Below are 23,147 nucleotides of genomic sequence, written 5' to 3' on the forward strand. Positions count from 1 at the left end.
CTGTCAATATGCCATCCTCAGATAACATTACTTCCATAAGGAACTGACCACCCAAGAAGAACAGCATAATCCAGCACGAGGTCAATATGCTGCCCTCAGATAACATGAGTACCGTAAGGAACTAACCACCCAAGAAAGACATAATGATCTGGCAGGAGGTTAATATGCTATCATCAGATGACATGAGTTCCTTAAGGAGATCACCACTCAAGTAGGACAGAATAATTTAGCACGAGGACAATATCCTGCCCTCCGACAATATGAGTTCCTTATTATTTTACTAGCTCCGTGAGCGGTCAAGATGAAAGAATCCCGTGCTCTGATTGGCTACCCGAGCGGTCAAGATGGAGCCATCTTGACCGCTCGGGATCGCCCGCTGCGTTCCCGCAAGCGAAAAATCTTTTCAGTTCCGTCGCCGCTACTTCAAAAAGCTTTTCAGTCGTAAATTTGAGCTATGAAAGTATTTTCCGAAACAACACAAGTAGTTTCTGTCTGTTTCTAGCGAAATGGAGTCCGATAACAAAGAAATGGGTATTGAAGTGAAATAATGAAAACCAACAAATTAATCAACAAATGCTAACGAGTTTCGTGAATTTTATTTGCCACAACAACCACCTAATACAAAAATTAAAACGCAAAGCGACTTGAAGACATGTTATCGGTTTTTTTCGGCGGAAAAGGGAGAGAAGTTAGTGACATACCTGAAGAATAAAGACTTCGGCAAACTAGTCGTTTGTGTAAAATCTTCAAAATGGAAGAACCGGCACGGCGAACCAGGCACTGAACGCTTTTAAAACATCTTTTCACCGAAGCCTCTGACGCTCACGTCGAATAAGATCGGGTCGAACATTTATATCAACGATGTAGGAAAGTTCAAGCTTTTCCCGTGAAGTGGTAAGTCCCAAACGCTTTCAACAATCACAATTTCAATACTCAGCTCGTGGCAGGGCAGGTTTGCACCACAAAAGCGCCAGAAGCGAGCAAATACTCTGCAAAACGTCCAATAATCAAAAGCTGGCGGCCAGATGGAATGGACATTCTTGTTTTAAGGCTTCAAACTCAACTTTGATTCGCAATTTTAGCCATTTCAATATCCTTTTGACGGTTAGAAAAAAGTTGAATTTCGCTGTTGTCGCGTCGTTTTATTTCAACTCGATTCATTCAAGAATTTGACAGTCCCTCGTTAAACTTTTAAACCAATGAAATGATTTTCCTATTTCTGAAACTTTCACCTCTCATTTTAAGAAATTAAAATTATTTACTGTTTTCCGGGATCTTTTCCGAGGTTAAGAATATTTAAAATTCGACGTTTCGATCAGTTTCACTGATCTTCTTCAGGTTGTTGTTAAAATGACAATATGGCGGACTGTTTCGTTTGTCCAGTCAATACTTCTCTGGCACTCAATACTGTGTCGTGCCAGGCCTCCATCTTCTTTGCCCATTCGTCTTCGTCTTTTTGTCGAATGGGCAAAGAAGATGGAGGCCTGGCACGACACAGTATTGAGTGCCAGAGAAGTATTGACTGGACAAACGCAAAAATCGTAGCAACAGAGGGGGGGTTGAGACAAAGGAAAGTTCTTGAAGGGATTGAATCACTGCGACAGAGGCATCACGGAATGACAGTCCTGAACAGTTTTGACCATGTTGAAACGTGGAAGCCAATCCTGAACTCCTTCTTCGATCGTGAGGGAGACTATAACAGCCAGTGAAGTATCACAAATGTAAAATTACTTGACAGACCTCGTTACATTTTCCCGCCTTTTTCACATACGTCGTGTAATAGTCACGATTTAATGGCGCGGTTACAGAGCTGAACATGAGAAACAGTCCGCCATATTGTCATTTTAACAACAACCTGAAGAAGATCAGTGAAACTGATCGAAACGTCGAATTTTAAATATTCTTAACCTCGGAAAAGATCCCGGAAAACAGTAAATAATTTTAATTTTTTGAAATGATTTTAGCGTGCACCATTGATTGTGCGTGCAACTGGCTTCCTTTTCAGTACTCAAAAAAGTCAAATAATAATTCGTCTCGGTCCATAAACACACAAAAAAAGAACTTGGCCAATATCACTAATATCCTGCCATCTTGACCTCACGCTTGGTCAATAACCCATATAACCTTACGAGACGTCACCAACTACCAAAGCAACCTCCCAGTAAAACCTTTTTAGGCAAATAGGATGAGGTGACCATAAACACGCAAAAAAAGAACTTGGCCAATATCCGGCCATCTTGACCTCACGCTTGGTCAATAACCCATATATAAGAAACACACCACCTCAGTAAGTAAGACAGAATAATGTAGCACAAAGTCAATATGCTGCTCTCAGACAATATGAGTTCGCTAAAGAACTTACCGCCCAATAAGTAAGTAAGTAAGTAAGTAAGTAAGTAAGTAAGTAAGTAAGTAAGTAAGTAAGTAAGTAAGTAAGTAAGTAAGTAAGTAAGTAAGTAAGTAAGACAGCATAATCTAGCACGAGGTCAATATGCTGCCCTCAGATAACATGAGTTCCATAAGGAACTCACCACCCAAGTAAGACAGAATAATCTAGTACGAGGTCAATATGTTCCCGCAGATAACAAGAGTTCGATAAGAAACTTACCGCCCAAGTTAGACAGCATAATCTAGGACAAGGTTGATATATGTTGCCCACAGATAACAAGAACTTCATAAAGAACTCACCCCCCAAGTAAGACATCAATTAATCAAGCACGAAGTCAATATGCTGCCCTCAGATAACATGAGTTCCGTAAGGAAATCACCACCCAAGTAAGACAGAATAATCTAGCACGAGGGCAATACGCTGCCCTCAGATAACATAAGTTCCATAGTGAACTCACCGCCCAAGGAAGACAAAAAATTCTGGCAAGAGGGCAATATGCTGCCATCGGATAATATGAGTTCCATAACGAACTCACCAATCAAGCAAGGCAGAATGACCTAGCACGAGATCAATATGCTTCCCTCAGATAACATGAGTTCCATAATGATCTCACCACCCACGAAAGACAGAATGATCCAGCACGAGGTCAATGTGCTGCCCTCAGATAACATTGAGTTCCACAACGAACCCACCATTCAAGTTTGTAAGATAGAATAATCTAGTACGAGGCCAATATTCTGCCCTCAGATAACATGAGTTCCATAAGGAACTCACCACTTAAGTAAGACTTAATAATCTAGCGGGAGGTCAATAAGCAGACCTCAGATAACTTGAGTTCCATAAGGAACTCACCACCCAAGTATGTAAGACAGAATAATCTGGCAGGTGGTCAATATGTTGCCCTCAGATAAAATGAGTTCCATAAGGAACTTACCACCCAACTTACACTAAATAATCTAGCACGTGGTCAATATTCCACGTTCTGATAATATGAGTTCTCTAAAGAATTTATATTAGCGGTCAACCTCTATTAAGCGGCCACTTTTCAATGCCACCCTCCAGTATGCAGTCTACGGTCTGTAGTCTGCATTTTGTACTGATTGACCACTGAAATGCATGCTTGGGATGTTTCTGTTGTTTGTATGGCCAAAAATTATAAAACTAAAATATGTAAAATCATATGAAAAACATACCTTCCATGACACAAAACTTCAATGCCTTGCAGCTAAAAACTTCTTCTTGTGGCGAGTTCAGGCTTAGATAGCTTTCTTAAATCCGCAGTCTTTTACGGAGCCGTATGATCGAGACTTCTACGAGCCACGTGAAGCTACGTGAGCTAACTTGAGCTGACATGGTATCAAACGTCGCGTAAATAGCGGTAAGCGATAAGCGCTTTAACGTGCGCCTAGCCCGACTTGCGCTCTTATTGTGGAGGTGTCAATCAGAATACCAGGCGTATCAGACGCACCCTGAAAATTAAAAATCAATTGCTACAGCGAAAAAAATATGAAGTGCTCGCTGCTCGTAAGTTGTATTTTCGTTAAGTGCTCGCTGCTCGCAAGACAAATTAGATCACTGCTCGTGCTTGCAAAATAAAACGCAGTGCTCGCATGCTTTGTAGAATATTGTTGGGAGTCTGTTGCGGCTGTTCATTCCGCGTGACGGTATTTTAATATGGTTGGTATATCCAGAGGTAATGGAGGGAGAATCCATTAATCCATCAACTCTGAACCACTCTGGTATAGTTTTACCCACCCACCCACCCATGATGTACTAAGTTTGCGCTGCGACTCTTGTCGCGTCGCCGAGTTTTTTCCCCACTGTACTATCGTGTGTGTTTCCATATTAAACTTGAAAGAACACAGAGTAGAGGCGTACTTGACCAAACTTCATAGGTAAGTTCGCACTGATTAAACGCATAATTTTATTACTAGCAAGCTCAACCATGCATGGATGGTACCGGTGTGCACGTAAACTACATTTTCTACAAATCGAGTAAACTCTATTCCTATGGCTTCAATAGGTAACATATCGGCCTTACATCATAGCCTAGCTATTTGGGCACCTGGCCTTATTAATTTATCCTGTAAATGTAAATTTAATTCTGGCGGGAAATATAACGGCACTGATTTATACAAACAATACACAAATGAATATTGCCAGTATTCTGTCGCGCTTCGCAAAACGAGACAGGTTAATCCACGGCCAGCATTTCATGCAAGCAGTCTACAAGCCGTATTTTCTTCAACTTGCCTTTATTATGGTCAGATTGACCTGGTAAGTATAATCGAACTCTGCACACTGTATATTAAATTACACTGACGAGAGTGTTCAGGGTTGGCATAAGAAAATTTACGTTACGAATGCAAGCATTGTAATGTTGAATAATCAAGTCTATCAAAGATTTAGTGTTAAAACATAAGCACGACAAGACCAAGCGATTCATAAACACTCCGCGCGTGTTAGAAACCTTGTATTTAGAAACTGGCAAAAACCAAGAACTGCTCATTTGTAAATTGCTCAATGTTGTCAGATAGACAAGCCTTAAGTTAGGTTTCATGCAAAAAATTTGCATGTTAACATTTGAAAAAAGTCACATAGTACTGCTGATGAAGTGTTTTTAACTGGCATAAGTTGGAATCATATTTTCCAATAAATGGAAAACTTGGATTTCATAATTTTTCTTCTCTGACTCCCAGACTGTGCAAGACTGTGTAGTGCTGCAATGCTTATTATTTGTTTCAAAGCACTCAATATTGCTCTTTATTTTCCATGAAAATCTATACGGATTGTTAGCTGATTGAAGTATTTTATGCGATAATTTAACTAGACAGTTCTGGTCTAATGAAACCTTTTGTTTTGACAGACATCACATGACTATTTGACGTCAGCGTGTTCAAAAAGCTCCGTTTTACGCCGTCCACACAGTGCGTTTTCAAATTTCTCCACTTTGGAGAGTGTTTTTGAAAAGCTCCGTTTTCGGGGACCGAAAACGCCGTTTAAGTGTGATCTGATGTTCACGTCACTGAGAATATACCTGATTGAAGAATCGTTGATCCATGAAAGCATAAAGCATGAACGATGCGACCCAAATGTTTACTGGGAAATCAGATAAAATAATCGTCGTATGTGAAAGAATATTTTCACGATAATAAGACAGGTTGCATAAAACATGCTCTTAAGGCTCTCAAAATAAGAAAATATGTTGATTATCAATAAAGAAAATATTGCTAAGCTTACCAATGCTTTCTACCCAGAATACCATTGGGTCTTATCGTTCATGGTTTATGCTATTCACAGGGTCAACGTTTCTTCAATTAGGTGTATATTGGCGGCGTGGAATATCAAGCGAAGAATTTGTCACGGTTGACATTCAACGACCCAAGAGAAAATAACCAAAACATGGTTTTCATTCAGGTTGATCGACGTGGTAGGGGAGTGAAGAGTATAGGGCGCATTTTTGCAGTCAATAAAGTCTGATACCGATCACGTTAAAAACTTTCACTCTAGAGCTTAAGGTGGCTCCATAGGGTTTTGAGATATTACGGCGCGCGCACAAGTGATACCCATCAAGAGATCATTTTCGCGTTATTTTTTTAACTAGTTAAATAAAAGCTGCCGAAATATTAAAAACAAGGACTAAAATATGTTGTGCATTATTCTTTTTAAAAATAACGGCCTTTGTTTTTGAGCTACATCTACTCAAAAAGACCTATTTTTTGGTGTTTTTATGGCTTTGATCTTAAATTTCTTTAATTTTCTTCGGTGAAAATTTTTGAAATTCCCCCAACGGATGGAATCTAATGAGAAATAACTTTTAAAAACAAAAAAAGTAGGGGTTGTCCAGGTCGTTTTTGCGTTTTTGGTTATTTTGTGTTTTTTTGACTAAGCAAAAAAATTGGCTTATAAATTTTTTTAAAAAAACGGCAAAAAGGGCAGTTGAAAAGGTATAACATCTATGCCAAATTTTAAGGAATTTCACCGAAGGAAACTCTAGTAAATACAAGGGGAAAATTTCTATTTTTCGCCCGAATAACAGTTACGTCATCAGAATAGAAATTGTCCAAGATCGCTATTTGAGCATGTGCGAACTTTTGAACAATACCAGTTGATGTGTAAAGACGAGCGTTACCCGTTGTTGTCGGTTTTTGTGCGAATATTTGTTAACCCCAAGGTTAGTTAGAGACATACCTTAATCCTTTATATAGCAGAATCTCTGAAATTCTGCTAGAAGTATCTCACAATCGCGAAGACTATTCTTTATTTTCTCTTTTGCTTTCGATCGTACGAACTTCACAAAAGCGGCCAGAAGCACCGCGGACGTTGTAAACACCTTTTTAGGGTGTTGTAAACTCTTTTATCTGCTCAACACAGGAAAACACGGGTGTTGTTTCATTGGCAGGAAGCAAGTCTCGCGTTTTCTCGCCGAAAATTTCACGCTCGCGTGAAGCCGCCATGTTTGTTTTGATTTGCCGGCATTTCAAGCTCGCCCTTTCGTACCCATTCTTCGCGCGGTCAAGAAACCCTATGGAGCCACCTCCACTCGCTGCAAAACGTCTTACGGGTATAGTTTGAAGGCCAGACTTTCCAAACATCGAAGTTTCAACCCGCAGGCTTCTTTTCAGTTGCGTTTTAATCGAATACGTATACGGTCATGATACTTGAATTGCATCGGTCACATCGGCATGTGAACATCTTAGAACGGAGTAAAATACCTGGGCTAGAAAGAGGTTCTCGCCGTGATCAGGTCTAAAAGCTCCGTTTTACGCCGTCCACACAGTGCGTTTTCAAATTTCTCCACTTTGGAGAGTGTTTTTGAAAAGCTCCGTTTTCGGTGACCGAAAACGCCGTTTCAGTGTGAACGTATCTCGATTCTGTAACATGCAAACTTGATTGTAATTGACCAAAACCATGAGCGTGAACTTGTCAATTTGTCTCCTGACCCAGGCTTTGTTCGGGAAACAGTTTGATAGAGCGTTCATGCGAATCCTTTAAGGATCATTTCCCTGCAGCCTTGGCGTTAAATCCTTTGAAGATCTTCTAAGACCGCTACGTTTGTCTTTAATTCAAGCTTTGCGGATGGTATTTACCAAAACTAGATGAAGCCTGGAAAACCGCCCATTTAGGTAACTATTACTGCGTGTTTTAGTGAATTTTGATCGATATTAACGTAAAAACGACTCCAGAAGCGACAGAGACGATCGGGGCGAGAACCAGCCTTTAATACGTAGTAAGCTCGACTACCAACCAACTCGTAGTACCAGGTTCAAGGAGAATGACCTAATGTTGTGTCATGGCAATATGTTCTTGCGAAATATTTATTTCTCTTGAAGTACTGGCCTTCTCTCGGAAAATCGACTTCTGCGAGGATTTCATCAACCAGATAATTTATGTAACCCAATACACGCAAACTTTCATGCTCGAAATTCTTTATGTTCTCTTCATGATCAAAAAAGAGTTCTTAGGAGCGAGGGAAACTCAAATCATTATGTTGTTTCGCTGTTTCCAAGGTCTTATATTAGTTTTCGACACATCCCAATAAGTGCACTGAACTAAATGCACAAGAAAACTTTGAATCAAAGCTTTTTGGAGTGGTCATTCTACCGGAACACGGTACTGCCGCTCGCTCAGGTGATCATGTGTAACGTGAATATGCTAACTGCATGCGTTTGCTTACATGTGATGCTCACTCAGCCTGGTCAGTCGTGAAATGTTGCGAAATCGTTGTCAAATTGGCATACCGTAAAATTCCGGTTATAAGCCCTGGACTTATACAACTTCATAAGGGGTTTTTGGTGGGCTTATAAACGGAGGGGCTTATATCCGGGGGGGGGGGGACTTATCAGCGGAATAAAAAAACGTTTTGAAACGAGCCACAGGAGTATTTATCGAAATACGTTTTTAAGTTAAAAAGTCGCAATAAAGCAACATTTAGCCCTGTTCAGTACTGTCATCCAGCAGAGTGGGGCTTATATCCGAGGGGCTTATAACTGGATGTAGATGGGCCTGTAACTAGAGGGGCTTATAAGCGGGGGGGGGGGGGTATAACCGGAATTTTACGGTATTTAATTAAAGATCTCATGTGTCAATGAAATTTTAAAATATCTAAGAAAGCAAATTATTAGAGTTCCAGAATATTCATTCCATCGCCCGCGGCATCCTAACTGAACCATAACGGGGAGAAGCCAAGTAAACAAAATTGCTTTCGTGTAAGTAATTGCTTTCGTGGTGGCCTTCAAGAACGTAATTATCCCTGTTTTAATCTTCTCCACTCAGGCACCTATCTGTTGTGCATTCTATCAGCCATCCTTCATTTTAATATATCACGGGAATTCGATTTCAGTAATGCTTCGAAATCGAACATAAAAATTAGCAATTCAAATCCACAAGAAGTTGCAATTTATGAACACGATGTATAGTTATTTGGGCGTGAAATCTGATTTTTCTCGTGTACGTATCTCACTACTCAGTCGTCGAGCCTTTATGGCAAAGCTGGTCTCCTATTTCCCTCGTCCCTCCCTGTAAAGATTTCTGCATACTTTTTATAGCAAAGCGAGACTGACATTCTGCACATAAGAGAACAGCTTATAAGACCTGTAAGCAAAGCTTTTAATAATTAGGGCTTGTATTGAAACGCATTGTTTTGTTGGAATTTAGACTTCTTTTGAATAAAATCGATCACCAAGTTGTCAAGCCCTTTTAAAGTGATTTTGTTAAGTTCGCCTTTAGGCTAGATCAGGGGGAAGAAAGTCGGCACTTTTGGCAGTTGACGGCATAGCGGTGCCGGGAAACGGTACAAATCTGTGTCAATCAAGTTGTCGTTAAGAAAGACGTCACCCATTTTTTTTTTCTCGGAAAGATTTTAATATCAATGCATGCATGCGTGTGGAATGTGAATAGTGGCGGATTTTTCATTTGATGTTACACCCCGCCGAGTTTTGTTTTACATTTTCGCCGGATTTCTCACCTGATGTTCACGTCACTGAGAATATATTGGCTGCGTGGAATACCAAGCGAAGAATTTGTCACGGGTTACATTCAACGAGCCAAGAGAAAATAATCAAAACATGGTTTTCATTCAGGTTGATCGACGAGGTAGGGGAGTGAAGAGTATAGGGCGCATTTTTGCAGTCAATAAAGTCTGATACCGATCACGTTAAAAACTTTCACTCTAGAGCTTAAGTTAATTTTAATTGGTTCCACTCGCTGTAAAACGTCTTACGGTTACGGTGTTCACTTGAGTGTCGAAAGTAAATTGCGTTTTCTTTGGTTTTGCATTACTGCGCCTAGTGATTGGCTTAAAAATCTCGCGCCACTTTCTTAGCCAATCAGAACTAAAACCAAAACCAATCATGAATCGCTCGCGCACGTTTTCCCGCGCTTCGTGCCGCTACATGTATTTGCTTCGAGTTTTGATTGGTTCACTGGATTGTCCGTGTCCTTTGTGATTGGCCAGAGTGATTACTTTGGTTTTGGTTTTACGACACTCAATTGAAAACTGCTCTAGTTTGAAGGCCAGACTTTCCAAACATCGAAGTTTCAACCCGCAGGCTTCTTTTCAGTTGCGTTTTAATAATACGTATACGGTCATGATACTTGAATTGCATCTGCATGTGAACATCTTAGAACGGAGTAAAATACCTGGGCTAGAAAGAGGTTCTCGCCGTGAACAGGTCTACAACTTCTATGATTCCTTAGGCCCGGGCCAAACGTCGAACTTCAAATGACTCGAACCTAATGCAAATGAGCAAAACCTATTGTTTTTGGTCATTTGCATTAGGTTCGCCTCATGTGAAATTCGACGTTTGGCCCGGGCCTTAGTGTAAGTTGGTCTAAGGGACGGATCATTATTTTTTTGGAGGGGGGTATAAAAAATATTGAAAAAAAATTGCTTGCAGGGCCTAGAAAAACAAAATAAATTGTTTGCAAATACGATGTGTATAACAAAAAATAGTTTGAATTTCGACAAAAAAATGTTTGCAGAGGTGCATAAACTGAAAAAAAGTTTGCAGAGGAAAACTTTTCATAGGTTCTCCCCTCCAAGAAAAAAATGGTCCGTCCCTTAGTTACCAGCGTTAGTACCACGCCAAATACGTCTGAAATCAAAATCAACATAAATTTGCTTTCTGTGATAACGTGCTGTGCCCGCAACCCCCGGCACTGCACTGCGCGATGGAGCAGCATTTCACTGCATGGTGCAATGCTTCTCCATTGCACGGTTGCTCCCACCCCCAAGCCCACGCAGCCTTTTGTAAGGCCACCTCAGCAGACCGCTGACCCCCCTTTATACTCCAGGGTAGGGAAGGACACTGTTATATGAGAGTGCAAAAGAACACGACATAGTGAACCCGCGGCTACGGTTCAAACCCGGAGCGCTTAATCTTTAGTTCAATGCGCTAACCATCAAGTCCCTGCCTCTGCTCTATCTAATTTGCACTGTGTTTAATCTTTATTGTTAGATTGCAAATCAACTGTTATGGCAAGGAATGGATACAAGAAGATCTCTAGTGACGATGATGTTGAAAAAGTCAGCTTTGTATCTCTTCTTCTCTTTCAATGGATGAACAGTGTCTTCAAGATAGGCAATAAACGAGCTTTGGAGGAATGTGACTTTTTACCCCTTTCAAAGGAAAACACTACCCGTTCACTGACCGAACAGCTTCAAACAAACTGGAACAGAGAAAAAGCTAACTGTAAAGAAAATGGGAAAAAACCAAAACTTTGGAAAAGTGTCACAAAGATGCTTTCTGTTGAGGACGCCATGATCTTTATATTTTTGAGTATTTTGTATTCATTTTCGCGTCTTACTCAGCCATTATTTCTCGGATATTTTGTTTCCACACTGATGTCAGCTGAGCCACAGAGAAATCCCCTTCTTTACAGTTGTGCACTTGCTATGTGTATCAACGCTTTGATCGGGGCCCTTGCTGTGCATCACCTTTGCTATACAGGTGAACTGGTGGCTATCAGAATGAGTAGCGCCTTAAAAGGTCTAGTTTATCATAAGGTAGGTACCAATAGAATATAAACTAGCCAAAAAGTAACACAGGTCCTGGGATCGTATGGTCACCTCATCCTATTTGCCTGAAAAGGTTTTACTGGGAGGTTGCTTTGGTAGTTGGTGACGTCTCGTAAGGTTATATGGGTTATTGACCAAGCGTGAGGTCAAGATGACAGGATATTAGTGATATTGGCCAAGTTCTTTTTTTTTGCGTGTTTATGGACCGAGACGAACAAGCTTGGTCAATAAAGGATTTATTATTTGACTTTTTTTGAGTACTGAAAAGGAAGCCAGTTGCACGCACAATCAATGGTGCACGCTAAAATCATTTCATTGGTTTAAAAGTTTAACGAGGGACTGTCAAATTCTTGAATGAATCGAGTTGAAGTATATAAAACGACGCGACAACAGCGAAATTCAACTCTTTTTAACCGTCAAAAGGATATTGAAATGGCTAAAATTGGGAATCAACGTTGAGTTTGAAGTCTACAAACAAGAATGTCCATTCAATCTGGCCGCCAGCTTTTGATTATTGGACGTTTTGCAGAGTATTTGCTCGCTTCTGGCGCTTTTGTGGTGCAAACCTGCCCTGACACGAGCTGAATATTGAAATTGTGATTGTTGAAAGCGTTGGGGACTTACCACTACACGGGAAAAGCTTGAACTTTCCTACATCGTTGATATAAATGTTCGACCCGACCTTATTCGATCTTCGGAAAATCGTCAAAAACATCGTAATTAGTAGGTTTATATAATAAACAGAATAATACATAGTTGCTTGGAGATATAAAATTTATCTTCTCGTGTTCAAAACCGATATCTTTCAATATATTGATAGCTATCTATCGATAGCTATCAATTTGAACACTCGAAGATAAATTTCATATCTCCGCGCAACCATGTGTTATCCTCTATTTAACTTAAATATACAAAACCTAATCAAAATAGTAACAAACTGAACGGGTTGAGTTACAGAAAAATTAAAATGCAATCGACCACGACCTATTGGGAGTCCCCGAATTCGAATTCGAATGTTTTATATTAACAAATAGATTCCATTTTGCCGTGCGTCTGTTCACTTATCGATCACAGATAACGTCAAATATGGTAAGAACAAAAACGTGGCCGCGAGCTGCTAGGCATGACGTTCTTACCACATTCTGACACCCTCTATGATCTATAACTGAAAAGACCCACGGCAAAATGGAATCCATTTCTTGTATACAAAAAAAAATATTTCAGTTCTAAGACAAAGCCGCCACTGGCGAGCTAAAGTTGTTTTCATCTCACGATAAAGTTTTCCGTAATTACATTGAACTGTTTATTGAAGTCACATCACGCAGTGACTTCATCTGTACTCTAATAGATGAGAGGCATTAACCAACCATAGCGCATGCGGTTTCTTGGTTATTGTATAAATGTAAATAGACAGACACACAGACAGACAGACATACAGATAGACACACACACACAGACAGACGAGGAGATAGACAGACAGACAGACAGACGGACAAACAGACGGACGGACGAATGGATGGACGGATAGGTACGGATAGATTAATGATAAAAGAGCAGAGTGCTCAGTGTCAAAAAAATGCGTATGTTATTTTCTCTGTACTACGAACAGAAGTCGATGGGTAGCATGTTAAATTTCCATTCATTTCTTTGTAAAAATCCAATGGGAACATTATTCTGTAATTGAAGGAAGTTTTTTCTGAAAATTCCCGGTGAAAATGTTCTGTGACAGCAAGTTATATTTCTTGTTTTGCAGACGCTATTTCTTAGCAAGCATGCATTGCTGAAATTTACAACAGGTCACGTGATTGACCTTATATCAAATGATGTTCAGCGATTGGAAGGAGAAGCTGCCAAGTTTTTGTTTTCGGCTCTTTTTCCGATCCTTGACTCGGTGGTGGCATCTGTTTTACTGGTGTATTTGATTGGCTGGCAGACTCTTATGGGAGTGATTTTCCTGTGTCTTCTTGTGCCATATTTCGCCGGGTTGTCCTATGTTAGTGCCGTGCTACGCCTGCGCACAGCAGTGGTGTCCGATCGGCGTATCGCCTTGATGAACCAGGTGGTTTCTGGGATTCGTGCCATTAAGACGCATGCGTGGGAGGATTTCTACCGAAAACAGATAAAACACGCACGGAGGTAGGAAAGCATAGTTTTATTAAAGAATTTACAAACCAAATGTGTTTCCACTGCAGAGTCTAATTTTTCCACAATTCCAAAATTAATTTCATTTTTTTTTAATTTGATAATATGGGCACATAATCTATTTATAAGTCACTTATAAATGGGGTATTTGTTTATCAAGGTAGTTAGTTTGTTTGCTAGTTCACGAGTATTGAGAACACAAGCTTCCAGATTTACTTGGCCTGCTTGAACCACCAAGGAAAACATGCAAAATCTATAAAGTGCAAATTAAACCAAAGAGACATTCAAGTTAAATACATTATCTAGAATTTGACCCATGGTCATGCATTATGCTTGATATGAAAAGCCTCTTTGATGGATTTTCAATAAATTGTTTAGAATAAATGGCCATTTTAACAGTTGGGTCCACATAAAATGAGAACCCCCCCCCAAAACTAACTATCTCGAAACTCTAATGACCTCCCAAAGACAATTAGAAATTCTTCTGAACCCCCCCCCCCCCCCCACCCCAACCCCTATGATTTACCCGCCCCTCACCAAGAATAAATAATGAACACTCCCTTAGTAAGTGGCAGGGATGCAGGTAAATCTATTTATTTCCCTGGCAAGCTAAGCTTTAAAACGCCCCCATTTTCATAACGTTCGTGCGCTTGTTATGCGTGAATTTATGCACAGTAAGTATGTTGAAAACAATACTAAGGAATCACCAAAAGCCTCTAGTGTCAGGTTTTGCCAAAGTTCGACAATTTTACACGCGTCCTAGCGGTGGCTGTGAGAAAATCCTGCCTGTCATCTTTCTAACATTGTTGTGTTGATCCCTGGGTATCCAAGAGAGAAGGATTTTCATTTCCTTACCTCATGTGATAATTCAAAAATAAAAGGTTTATGCATCAAGAGTTCCCCCTTTGATGGAAAATAACCCTGATAATCTCTATTCCTTTTTAGACATGAAGTCAACATCATCCGTAAGAAGAGTGCTGCTCTGTCAGGCGTTTCTGCCTTGGAGTTCACCTCTTTACCAATGGCGACCCTGGTGTCAGTAATTACTCTCGTGCTAACTGGTCAGCCCCTCACACCTGTTAATGCTTTTATGCTCCTCTCTTACATCACTGTACTAAGAGAAAGTACTTGCTTTCACTTGGCCTATGGCTTACTGGAAAATTATGAAGCTTACGTTTCCCTCGGCAGAATAGAAGAATTTCTCCTGCTAAAAAATTTACCTGCGATCTCTTGTGATCATACTGCAGAAGACACAAGTAACTTGGATAGCATTTCGACTGAGTTAATTGGTAGGCTGAAAGATCAACAGCAAAGAATGAAAGGAGGTTTCCTTTCAGATGAGGTAAAAGACTGGAACAAGCCTAAGGCTCTGTCTGTCTCAAATCTAACGTACAAACCAAGCGCGAAAATGAATTTATTCTGCATGATATCGAATTTTCCACAGGCTCACGATGTCTAACAGTCATCACTGGACCAGTGGGCAGTGGGAAATCTACTCTTCTCTCAGCGATCGCTGGCGAGGTCTCCGACATAAGCGGAACAATAACCTGCCAAGGGACTCTTGTTTATGTTCCCCAGACAGCTTGGATCTTCACTGGAACCATAAGAGAAAACATTTTGTTTGGTCAACCATACGATAAATCAAAGTACACTAAAATAATCGAAGCATGCGCCCTCACAGAAGACATCCAGCAGTTTCCCAACTTTGACCAGACTGTTGTTGGAGAACGCGGTGAAGTTCTGAGTGGAGGTCAGCAGGCAAGAGTAAGTTTAGCACGCGCAGTTTACGTTGATGCAGATCTTTACTTGTTGGACAACCCTCTGAGTGCTGTGGACTTTACAGTTGGCCAACACGTCTTTGAAAAATGCATAAAAGGCCTATTGGGTAATAAAACCCGAGTGTTAACCTCCCATCAAGGACAACACATGAAAGAAGCCGATGAAGTGATTGTGTTGTGCAAAGGCCGTGTGTTGGCAAAAGGAAGTTTCACAAAACTTCAAGAAGAAGGCATCCTAAATATTGTTGACCCGCACAATAAGAGCGCTCCGGAGGACAGTAAGCCAGATAATAGCGTTGTTTGGGCAAAAGAACATCACGGTGAAGATGCTGATAGAGGTAAAAAAGTGGTTCGTCTACCCAGGGAAGCCAAGGGTCTTGAAATATCGCAAGAAGATCGTACAATTGGAGTGGTATCGTTTAAACTTTATTGGAACTACTTCAGAAGTGGAGCAAATTCACTGGTGATTTCTGCAGTAATTTGTTTGTGCCTCTTCACTCAAGGTAAACTTCAGTCAATAGGCCGTTTTATAAATACGGCAGCCATATTGATTTTGCCCGAGGGCATCCTATAGTGCTTATTGAAATGATTTATTCTTTGTAAAGAAATTATTCAACATGACACAAGCGTGGGACAAAGAAAAACTCTGAGTCCCCGACGGGAATCGAACCCATGGCCTCCCAGATACCGGTTGGGCGCTCTAACCAACTGAGCTACGAGAGACTCGTTGTGAGCTGGGCCATTTACTAGGTTGATATATGACACGCGTCCTGCATACTGCTAGGATCAGCAATGTCGAAGTCATCAAATGTGTAGTAAATAATAAAGATGGTAAATTTCAAGCTCGGTGATAAATAGTGAAGAAATTATTCAACATGACACGAGCGTGGGACAAAGAAAAACTCTGAGTCCCCGACGGGAATCGAACCCATAGCCTCCCAGATACCGGTTGGGCGCTCTAACCAACTGAGCTACGAGAGACTCGTTGTGAACTAGGCCATTTACTAGGTTGATATATGACACGCGTCCTGCATACTGCCAGGATCAGCAATGTCGAAATCATCAAATGCGTAGTAAATAATAAAGATGGTAAATTTCTTTGTCCCACGCTCGTGTCATGTTGAATAATTTCTTCACTATTTATCACCGAGCTTATTGTGATAATTCTGCAATTACCACAATAAATTATTTAGTATATACACACTCAGTGATCTTGGTGTTTCAAGCAATCTGATTGGTTCGCTATCTCGGGCTAATGAGCATTATTCACTCCCTACGGAGTGAATAATGCTTGATCCAAACTGAAACAAAATGGCCGGCGTAAACTCGCGTTTCGCCGGCGTTTCTAAATCGCAAATACTAAGAATACAAGAAGATGCTGAACCAGAAAAGACAAAAAAAGGCTAAGAAATTTGGCCTGATGGTTTTCAAAGTAAGAGAAAACTACATATTTCGCAATTTGCAGCACAATGTCCACACAACTCGAGTACTATAACGATAAACAATTGCTTACCGTCAAGTCGTTCTGGCGCCCGGCATCGGCAGAAATGAATACCGCAGATTTATCGGCAGCAACATCAAGTGTTATTCAACCAAGATCCTCCACGAATATTCAGGAAAACGTCTTTGTGCAAGAAAACATCCAGTTTTCACCACAGTTCTGCACACATTCAGTATAATCCAAACTTTCAGGTGGATCCTTCGCCAACTGCTCTTTCAATTTTCAATTCAAGTGAACTCAGGTGAACTTCAAAAGCTTTGATTCAACGGTCAAAATGTTTTGCAAGCAGGTTTTTGATTCAGATTGCAGGTTTAAGTTGTGTTAAAGGACCATTTTGCTAGATTGTGACGAGGATTTTATCGAAGATTAACTAGATTTGCCATGTTTGAAGATTCTGTAAACTGTTTCGCGCATGTCGGTTAGTGCCGCTTGTATGTACGTTTTCCACGCATGAATTGAGAGGTCAATTAAATCGACTTTAAATGGTTTCCTTCTGAAAACTTTGAGGTCGCTTGCTGTTGAGATCACTTCGTGTGTATATACTAAAACAATTATTCTTTGAAATCTCGGTGAATAGCGGCAGAATATTCACCTCGATTTCAAAGAATAATTGTTAAATATTATAGGATGCTCTTGGGGCAAAATCAATATCTGTAAAACGGCCTATAGGCAGCGGAGTCTCTTGCTAATGCCGCTTGCCATTAGTCAGAACTGCCCCGGCGGCAGTCCGGTGGTTTCGAACATGAAATGGACCTTTTCCACGAGGTTTTCGTGCAAATCCATCACAACAACAACAACAGAACTCTGTTCCTCAATATACCGATCTGGCCGGCCAGTTCTGACTAATGGTAAGCGCCACAAGGCAACAAGGCTATCGTAGTTGAAAATGCTGTTTTACTGGGTTTAAATATACCAGTCAGTCTTTGCGAGGACAGGTGTACTGGCTTCGTAACGCTTGAAATATTCCTTGCGTATTTAAGTGCAACTTCCCTCTACTTTGTGTAATGCTCACTTCATGCAAACAAGAAACTGTAATGAGGCATGTTAAATGGTATGTCATAAACTAAGTTTTCTTTCTGTAGCTTGTGAATCAACTCAGTCTAAGTGCGAGAATAAATGCACGAAACATTGCCATAACAAGACGGGGTTGTAAAAAACAATGTCTGTTGCTTCGGGTGCAGCTTGACGCTAATGAAATACAGATAGCAGGGCCGATGGTTCCAAACAGGGCAATAATGGTTTATTATAATTTATACCATCCCAAAATCAAGCGCGCTCAAAAGTGGAAAACTAGTTGGTTTAAACACAAAACATCCTGACATTCCAACGTCATGATCAGTTGTTCAGTTGTAATATCTAAACATATTCAATGTTAAATATCAAATCAGCAGTTTCAAAAATCATTCTTAGATAAGGTCCTGGATTTTGGTTGATTCATTTATTCAAAATATCAATGTCAGTGAAAACTGTTGGTTATTTCTCATAATGTTCTCTTTTTGCATCTCTTTTCAGCAATTATAATTGCTCCTGACGTGTGGCTGTCGTTTCTAACAAAGCAAATCCCAGAAGATCAGAAAGACAAGACAAATCTTGGTTTCTATGGTTGTCTAGTTATTGCGTCCATCATATTTTCCATTATTCGGGCATATGGATTCCTTCTGGTTTCTCTAAGATGTTCTGAGCGTCTTCATGACAAAATGGTTGTAGCTATTTTACAAGCACCAGTTCTTTTCTTTGATTCCAATCCCCTGGGTAGAATTCTTAATCGGTTTTCTAAAGATATCGGCTGCCTGGATGAGCTTTTACCCAAAACGTTTCTAATGGCAATTCAGTTTGTCTTGATTTTGTTGATGTCAATTCTCGTACCAACGGTCTCAAACCCTTGGCTCCTGTTTTTCATTGTCCCTTTGACTGTGTTAGTCGTGTATATCTCAAAGTATTACTTAAATACGTCAAGAGAGCTTAAAAGGTTGGAGTCTATATGCCGCAGTCCCGTCTTCTCTCACATTTCGGAGACCCTTAACGGACTGGACACGATTCGGACAAGAGGAAGACAGAGAGATTTCGTGGATCAGTTTTACAGGTATGTCGATGACTGATGTTGCAAATGATATTGGTAACTCGTGTTAAAAAAGATAGGAATTGTAATATTTTTTTAAATATGATTAGGTGCCGGTAGTAGGCAAAACCGTAGATATACACCGCTGACCGTGTTAAAGAAGATTTTGAGGGTGGGTTCCTTTAAATGTTTTGAAATATTAGTATAGGTAATCACGCGTGTTTTCAGAAATTGTAGAAATTGCCAGAGTCGCGAAGCGCCGCCGCCGCCGTCTTGAAGCCAACGAAGTGCAGCGCGCTCAGTCAATCAGAAACGAGCAATTTTCCTGTTTGTCCAATCAGGATCAAGTAATTTTGCCCGGGGCAATTACCAAAATTAAGGAAAAATGCCCTCTGTCTCAGCCAATCAGCATTCAGTAATTTTGCCCTCTATGTTATAAAAGCAGTTATTACCCTTGCTGGGCACATATCATGCACGAGGTTACTAAGCCAATTCTCCGCTACCCACAAACTGATGATCATATCTAACGACACTCATACAGGTGTGCTCATGGATGTGATGTCGTTGATTATTCATGAGTTTATCACATGTGAATTTAGGTCACGCTATCAGACCGTGAAATACAGTGGAACCCCGATATAACGATATGCCAAGGGGGCAGTAAAATTATATCGTTATATCGAGGAATCGTTATATCGGGGTTCCGTCCCATACATTTCACTATTGCCGGGACATAACATATATATCGTTATATCGGGAATATCGTTATATCGAAGATCGTTATATCGGGGTTCCACTGTAACAATGAGTTTTTTTATATGCAAGCATGGCGTCGTGTTTCGTTTACTGATCTCTGTATGAAAACACCTCCATATTCAGCCATTTAGTAGCGATAACACAATGGAGATTCTCAACGTCATCTGCAAATCAATTAACACTAGACATGACATAAACATTTACGTAGTTTATGTAAATGACTTCATGCGTGGATTACTCGAGATTTGTGAGAAATGAGTTCTTTTCATCTTCAATTGATGTGACTTGTGATGATTTGTCAGTCAGCATTAATGATCGATTAATTGTAGCGTTGTTCCTGTAGATATCAAGATGTTCACAGTCAGTCATTTATTATGGTGATGGCAAGTGGCAGATGGCTCGGTGTACGCTTGGACCTTCTGTCTTCACTGTTAATTGGCGCAGTGGCTCTGGCAGCAGTCTTGGCGTCTCAGGATGCCGGTAGGTAGATATGTGAACTAACTTTTGTACCCGAACATACGATAGGATAAAATAGGAATGCATAGTTCAACCCTGAATACTTCAATGCTGTTCAAAGAACAAGTAACACAGTTTTTTTTTTTTTTTTTAAAAAGTACCATTCGGGGTGTGTTGTGTAGTCATTAATTATGGAGACAGAAAAGTACTCCTTTCAGGTCACATTTCCAATCTGATCTTTATTCATTATAACCATTCTATACCTGATATCTACTTATTTCACAGAGGACTAGTATTTTCACATCATGCAGTACTTTCACAATGTTTCACAATATCTGTAGAGTAACAAGTGATCATAACTATGTTGCTAAAACCAATACACTACAGTGTGCAAAAGACCAGAATGCGGACCGTACGTAGTTTCATAACGCAATTTGATTTGGATAACATCGCTTATCTGATCAGGGGAGGTTTGTTTCTTTTGGTGTTAATCTGCCGAACGAACCTAAGAAGCTTGTTACGGAACGCTTTTCAGTGAAAGGTAGATTTTAAAACAACACAATCTTCTGCTATCGTAAAGCTAGTTGTATAGATATATATATATATATATATTTTGCGCCTTCCAATAAGAAATTTGCTCCAGGTTTTAAGGGCGTGAAAGTAATATCCTTAGAATTTTTTCTATTTGCTTAGCTTACGTAAGAACGAGGGACACGCTTACGTTTATGACAATTGCCCCTTTTGTAATAACTTTGAGTTCTGCCTGTAAGCGAGTAAGTCATGTTCCTTGATGCTGTTTTGGTCCTGGTCCACTTGATATAAAAGATCCCGGAAGGTAGCAGGGCACCTGCCGATCAGCCACAGAGCTAAATCCTTACAAAAACTCCTGTTACAAGCTGATGGCCGTGTACATTCTAGAGAGTTACCGCCAGCGAAGGTGCCAAATAAGGAGTGTTTGTATATGAATAAAGTTTGGACCTTGATTGTAGGTAAAAAGGTTAAGATAAAGCATCGTTCTTCAATTTAAACGCGATTTTCGCCTTAAGCTAGAAGCTTGTGGGACGTGTGTATGAAGCAAATGTCAAATAAACAGAACATTGTATAAGAAACCCAACTGACAAGAAGCTGACCAGCTCACTATTTACTAAACGTTGATGAGTTGAATAGGGGAACAAAGGGAGAACACAGGGGGATTTAAGGACGGAACCTCCGACTACAAGTGCAGATTCCTGACCATGGCGACTAAGCCATGCCGCCTTCTCCAGACCACGCCGCCTCAGTAGAAACTTGCATGATACGGCACGGCCTTTTTACTCGTCAAATCCTTCTTAAAATCCTAGAACTAGCCATATTAAACAACTTTCTGCTAACTCTTTTCTTTTTGTCCTTTGTTTTTTTCATCTTTTGCCGGACTTGGACTTGTTTATGTCATCCAGACCTCAGGAATGACCCAATACGCTGTAAGAAAAACCTCAGATGTCGAAAATTTCATGACGTCAGTTGAACGAGTTATGACGTACACTAAGCTTGACTCTGAACCTGGATACAAAGTGCAACGACGTCCCCCGGAACACTGGCCACGCGAAGGAACTATTACACTGCAAGATGTATCTTTGACGTACTATCCGGGGGGACCTCAAGTACTCAAGAAAATCAGTCTCAAAATCAAAGGAGGAGCAAAGATCGGTGTTGCAGGGCGAACGGGTGCAGGAAAGTCATCTTTTGTGGCAGCTCTGATGCGCATGCCAGATGTTAATGGAATGATTATGGTCGATGATATTCCTATCAAAGAAATCAACCTCCAAGAAGCTCGACGATGTATATCCGTTCTTGGCCAAAGCCCTGTCCTGTTCAGTGGATCGCTGAGAAAAAATCTCGATCTTGTGGAGCATTTTCAAGATGCAGATTTGTGGCAAGCTTTAGAGGATGTGCAACTGAAAGAGTGGGTAGAAAGTCTAGATGGAAAGCTGAATCACGAGTTGTTGGAACATGGGGCAAATGTCAGTGTAGGAGAACGGCAGTTAATTTGTTTGGCTCGTGTGCTGTTGCAGCAAAGCAAGATCATCATCTTGGATGAGCCCACTGCACACGTGGATCCAGACACCGAACAAACAATCTGGAACGTAGTGCGTGAGAAACTGAGGGACTCCACAGTTATCACTATAGCTCATCGGCTGAACACCATTAAAGAGTGTGACATGATTTTGGTTTTGCAAAATGGGGAAGTGAATGACTTTGACAGATTTGATTTACTAGTGAATAGGGAAGGAAGTGCCTTGAGAGAAATGGCCCGAGGTGGAGATATCTGATAATTATAAACAGTACATTAGTTGATAAGTTGTTTCACTTATTTTATTTATTAGTGTCTTAGGAAATTATTAAATTATATTAGTTTTAACTAGCCTCTTTTTTAATATAGAAGTGTAAGCGCAATGAGTTTTTTAAATGCGCCCAAAAACATTATTATTATTATTATTATTATTATTATTATTATTATTATTATTATTATTATTATTATTATTATTAAAAAACATGTATCAAGTCAGTGATGGTTAATGTAAAGCTCAGTGATCAATTTGCACGTCAGTGAATTTTTGCGATAAGCAGCTGGTACAGCTAGGATAAACCTTTCTAAAGAACTGTTCATTCTGAATTTCGGTTGCATTCTGACGGAAAAAAAACACGATCCGTTTTTGGTGCAAAATCGGTGCTTAAACAGGCCACCTGCAGTTGATCATGGTCCCTTTTTCAGGGTTTTTCAACGATTACGTCAAAACTTTTTCGGCTAAAAGGAAGAACGCGAAGAGCAGGAATTAAAGTAACGAGAATAAAAAAGCCGAAAAAAACGGAAGGAAAAGGAGCAAGAAAAAAATTCGGAAAGGTTTAGCAGGTTGTGCCGTATAAGTCCTGGTATAAGACAGCGTGTGCAGTTTAAATTGATTTTGTTTTGCACCTATGGGCTACCGTATAATTAGCTCTTAATTTGGCCGTTTATTAACTGTTTTTAAATAGAATTGAAACATTGTAAACTCCAGTAAAATTCAATA

The 23,147-nt window shown here is 40.2% G+C and overlaps 1 protein-coding gene and 1 pseudogene across 2 annotated transcripts in view; one reads left to right on the top strand and one right to left on the bottom strand.

Moving 5' to 3' along the window:
- Positions 1-23,147, bottom strand: part of LOC144632430 (gamma-aminobutyric acid receptor subunit gamma-4-like) — a 57,150-nt gene that overhangs the window by 17,940 nt on the left and 16,063 nt on the right. The window lies entirely within an intron of this gene.
- Positions 7,398-22,640, top strand: LOC144632502 (ATP-binding cassette sub-family C member 4-like; annotated as a pseudogene). The gene is made up of 7 exons (XR_013566898.1): positions 7,398-7,515; positions 10,849-11,396; positions 13,162-13,544; positions 14,496-15,831; positions 18,342-18,912; positions 19,988-20,124; positions 21,502-22,640. The product of XR_013566898.1 is annotated as an ATP-binding cassette sub-family C member 4-like (transcript).

This window comes from Oculina patagonica, chromosome 12 (genome assembly GCF_052425735.1).
Source record: "Oculina patagonica isolate OP01 chromosome 12, crgOcupat, whole genome shotgun sequence".
NCBI lineage: Eukaryota > Metazoa > Cnidaria > Anthozoa > Scleractinia > Oculinidae > Oculina > Oculina patagonica.